Source organism: Vicugna pacos, unplaced genomic scaffold, assembly GCF_048564905.1.
Source record: "Vicugna pacos unplaced genomic scaffold, VicPac4 scaffold_19, whole genome shotgun sequence".
Lineage (NCBI taxonomy): Eukaryota > Metazoa > Chordata > Mammalia > Artiodactyla > Camelidae > Vicugna > Vicugna pacos.
The window spans coordinates 39,536,093-39,541,057 of NW_027328740.1; the positions used below are offsets into that span (position 1 = coordinate 39,536,093).

At 45.4% G+C, this 4,965-nt stretch overlaps 1 long non-coding RNA gene across 1 annotated transcript; it reads left to right on the top strand.

The window, feature by feature from the left end:
• LOC140693417 (uncharacterized) lies at positions 1–2,986 on the top strand. The gene is made up of 3 exons (XR_012069180.1): positions 1–218; positions 376–573; positions 2,718–2,986. It is a non-coding gene; the product is annotated as an uncharacterized lncRNA (long non-coding RNA).
• Positions 2,987–4,965: the final 1,979 nt, after the last annotated feature.

Below are 4,965 nucleotides of genomic sequence, written 5' to 3' on the forward strand. Positions count from 1 at the left end.
CTTCAGCCTCCGTAGGGGCGTCTGTATCCATATCGCCTTCCTCCTGAAGACCCTGCTGAAAATGGAAGAGTCGGTGCTGGTGATACCCCCTTGGGGCCGCCTCTACCATTGGTAGAGCCTGGACATCCACCAGGTCCGGATTCCCTGGTCTGACTTTTTTGATCTCTGAAGTCTCAACAGAAACATCCCTGACACTGAGTACGAACAGTTCATTGCAGGTGAGATGGTGATCGTTTAACTGGGGCCAGACGGTTTTTGTTCTGGTTCCGATGTGAACATCGGGCCGTCTTGCTTCGGGCTTGTCAGTCTGCTTAGGGGCCGTGCTCATGTTTCCTGCACTGCAGGTGAATTTGGTCTTTCCACAATTTTTCTCAGGAAATATATCTGAAGTGTATGAGCTCTGTGTTCCCTCCCCTCTGAAAACCCTGGCCTTCTGGTGAGATGGAGCGGTGACAAGGAGGCCACTGCCACAGAGGCTTTGTCCCAGCAGGACTCGCTCCCAGGGCATTAAGGGCCATTCTTACCTGAAGGAAAACACGATGTATGTGTACCATGGGCCACGTGCTGGAGAAGGTATGTAACCTCTCATTCAGTATAATTTGGTCCTGCTCAAGCTTCCCATTTTACTTTTTGTAGGAGGTAAGATTTGAAGATTTTCTTTGAATACAGCTATTTAGAGCTTATCTTTTTTTTTAATTGAAATGTGGTTGATTTACAATGTTTAGTTAGTTTCAGATATACAGCTGTTTTGTTAGTTTCAGGTATACAGCATAGTGATTCAGTTGTACATATACATAGTCTATTCTTTTTCAGGTTCTTTTCCATTATAGGTTGCAAGATACTGAACATTTTCCCCTGTGTTCTACAGTGAATCCTTGCTGTTTGTCTGTTTTACATATAGTAGTTTGTAATTGTTAATCCCAAACTCCTAAGTTTGTTTTCTAAGTCTGTGAGTCTGTTTTTGTTTTGTAAATAAGTTTATTTGTATCTTTTTTAAAAATTCCACATATAAGTGATATCATATGTTACTTGTCTTTCTCTGTCTGAGTTATTTCACTTTAGTGTGATAATCTCCAAGTCCATCCATGTTGCTGTAAATGGCATTATTTCCTTCTTTGTTACAACTGAGTAATATTCTTTTATATCTAAATACTACATCTTTATCCAGTCATTTGTCAGTGGGCGTTTAGGTTGCTTCTATGTCTTGGCCATTGAAAACAATGCTGCTGTGAACATTGGGGTGCAGGTATATTTTGAAATTAAGGTTCCCTCTGGATATATGCCCAGGAGTGGGATTGCTGGATCAAATGATGTCTTTTTTTAGTCTTTTGAGGAATCTCCATAATGTTTTCCACATTGGCTTCACCAAACTACATTCCAAGCAATAATGTAGGAGGGTTCCCTTTTCTCCAAGCCTCTCCAGCATCTATGGTGAGTGGATGTTTGAATGGTGGCCATTCTGAGTAGTGTGAGATGATAACTTATTGTAGTTTTGATTTGCATTTCTCTGATAATTAGTGATATTGTGCCTTTTTTTCATATGACTATTGGCCATTTGTATATCTTCATTGGAGAATTGCTTGTTTAGTTTTTCTGCCCATTTTTGGATTGGGTTGTTTTTTTTTTCTTATTAAGTTGTATGAACTATTTTTATAGTCTACAAGTTAAGCCATGTTCAGTCTCATCTTTTGCAAATATTTTCTCCCAATCCATAGGTTGTCTTTTCGTTTTGCTTATGGTTTCTATTGCTTTGAAATAGCTGATAGGTGTAACTAGGTCCCATTTGTTTATTTTGGCTTTTATTTTCTGTTGCTTGGGTGGATTGCCCTAGGAAAACCCTGCTGAGATATATGTCAAAAAATGTTTTGCCTATGTTTTCTTCTGAGAGTTTTTTAGCGTCTTGTCTGTTTAAGTCTTTAAGCCATTTAGAGTTTGTTTCTTTTTTGGTTTTTTTTTTTAACTCTATTATATCCTTTCGATTTGTGGTTACCCTATTTTTCAAGTATATCAACCCATTACCATATCTATTTCCTTTAGACTGATAATCACGTAGGCTCCAACACATCCTAAGAATAATGAGAAAAAGGAAAAAGAAAGAAAAAAAATCTATCTTTTCTTGCTACCGTCTCCCTTTCCCACCATTTTGTATTTTGATGTACTTTTTCTTTTTTACATCTTCATGTTTATTGTCTTGTAATTCGTTATGTCATTTCCAATGATGGTTTTCCCATTTCTATAGCATCCTGCTTCCTTTCTGTTTAGAGTAGAACTTTTTAATGTCTCTGTTTGGTTCCATAATGCTGAATTATCTCCCTAACCCCCTCCCCCCTGAGCCTCTGAATACTCAGTACAGGGAAGCCAAACCATCCTAGCCTTCATCGGTCCTGGGATGCAATCTTCAGAGTGGGAAAGAAGAATCATTGAAAAATAATATTCTGTTTGTTGCTTTCTACCCTTGCCCAGAGAGTGAGAATCACCTCTGAAGGCGGAGGAAGAAAGATGGGGGCACGGGGCACAAAGTCTTTTCTCCTTTTGCTACTGAAAAAATGATTTCTTTTGTAATTAGTGATGATGCCCTTTAAATTGGTAAGATCGAGATTCCACAGCGTCAGCGCCTGTGAATAACCAGCTGGGAGAAAGCCCTCCAGGGCCCCTGTAGTGGGAAAGGCAGCCCCTCTGAGCACCTGTTGTTCTGTATTCTTCCTGCCTCCACACAGGTTCGCTAGGCACCATGCAGGACGATGCAGTTCCCCAAGGTGGAGGACTGGGAGACCCCTGCTTGGTGGCGAGCCACAGGGGCCCACACTTGAAGGACAAAGTGAAGAGTAGTGGGACAGGCATAGGAACAGAGGATGGTTGAGACCCAGGATAGTTTCCTGGAGGCCAGCAGGTGAGACTGGCGGGGCAGATGGGGCCCTGGTGCATGGGCAGTCCTTGAGGGATCTGAAGCAAAGATATGAACCAAGATACTGGATTCGTATGGGGGTAAATCGCCCCCTGGAGGCCGCTGGGCAGTGCAGCTGGCCCAGGAGGAGCGGGCACTTCCCCAAATTTGGGTTGACAGATCACAACCAACTCACTGGGAACCGAGAGGTACAGAGATATTGTTAACTTTTTGTCCCTCTTCCTGGAAAAAAATTGCTTTCTGTTGAATAGCCTGTGTAGTTAGTGAGAAATAAAGACATGAAGTAACATTTCCTCAAAAGTCATCCATTGTGTAGTTGTTAATAAGTGTCAAATGCAAACTTGAATAGATTAAATCAAACAGTCATCATCATATTTTAAAATCTTTTAAAATAAAAAATCTTGCTGCCTTTGTTCTTCATTTCAGGGTTCACTTGGTGATAATAGTAACAAAAGCAACAGCAAACCTTTAAAGAATTCTGTCCTGCTGTTCCAGGAACTCTGTGTTCATGACAAACCAATGAGGTGGCACTTTACAGGAAGGACAGTCATTAATCACACAGCTAGTAAATGGCAGGGGTGTGACTTGAACCCAAGCTGTCTGGCCCAAGAGCCCCCTCTCAGGCCCTTCAGTGCAGCTTATCACTTGGTATGCCCAACACAGGCCAGCATTAAAGAGCAGCGTGACCTTGGCCAAGGCTGCTTCACTGCTTGGCCTCTGTTTCTTCATCTGTAGAATGGGGGTGTGGGCAGTGAACTCTGTGAGCTCAGTGGTCACTTCCTCCAGCTCTGCTATTCTACTGCTTTGAGTTAATTTAAGAAGTATCCGAGCCCCTGAATGGCCCACCCATAGGCTGGCGCTTTGCTAGGCCGTGGGTTACGGAGAAAAATAAGATCAGCCTGCTTCTCCAAGGAGCCTGTGTCCCTCCACGGCAAACGGCTTTGAGGCCCAGGCTCCCTCGCTGGCAGTCGGGGACTGGGCAGGAATGTCTGATAGAAGATGGAGGCAGAGCCCTTCCGGGAACAGTGGTGGCCACAGAGCTATCAGGAGCGGGAGCATCTGTCCAGGCTGCTGAGAGGGGGGCCCTCATGAGGCCAGTAGCCCCCCCAAACTAAGCCCTCAGGACAAAGATCCAGCCATTCCTGCAGTGTCACAACAGAGCCAGTCCATCCTCATCACTGTGCCCCTGTGCTCCTTTGTCCTGGGGCCTCTCTTCCCCCTACACCCAGAAGACTCATCTCTCTCTCTTCTCTGAGTGTCCCCTCACTTCACCCATGGTCCCTGCTTCCTAGGCCACCATCTCTGGAGTTGACGATTTGCCCCCTCACACTCTCCGTTTGATCAGGAGCCTGGGTTGACCTCCTTGTGCTCACTTTCCCCCATGAGGTGATTTCTCCTCCTCTCTTGGGAACACCTGGAAAACCCAGTCCATTCCTAGCAGTGCCTGCCACCCTGGCCTCCCTGCTCATCTGCCTCAGTCAGGAGCAGCTGGACCACCAACTCTGTATTGCCTCACCGCCTACCATCAAGACGTCAATGTTGATTCTCCCTCCACCACCCAGTATGGTCATTGTAGGGTCTTCTTCTCCGTCAGCCTGAGCCAGACACCTCCCATTCACCCTACCCCCGGGCTCATACCCGGGCGTGTCTCCACCCCAGGTCCAGCCTCTCTCCTTTATGTGCCCAACTCTAGCCATCCAGCTGCTTCTCCACCAGCCTCGTTGGCCCTCCTTCACCCTCACTGGGGCATCATGCACTGACTCCTCTGCTTTCCTACCTGTCCACGTTCCTCTTACTTCCACTTCCCCACCTTCCAGCTCTGCATCCACAGTCAGCACTCTCTTTATGACAAACAAAACTCCCTTGAACCTTGATCTTTTCATTTCCTCACCAGGACGACCTCCATCTCAGTTCACCCAGCTCTATTTGTTCTGAGCCTGCAGGCAGCAGGCTCTCCCAGCACAGATTACTAAGACTACAAATCAATGCCCAGCATGTTGCCACTGCCAGGCAATCCTCCAGGATTTCTCTAGTGAGCACATTTCACCACTTGCCACACA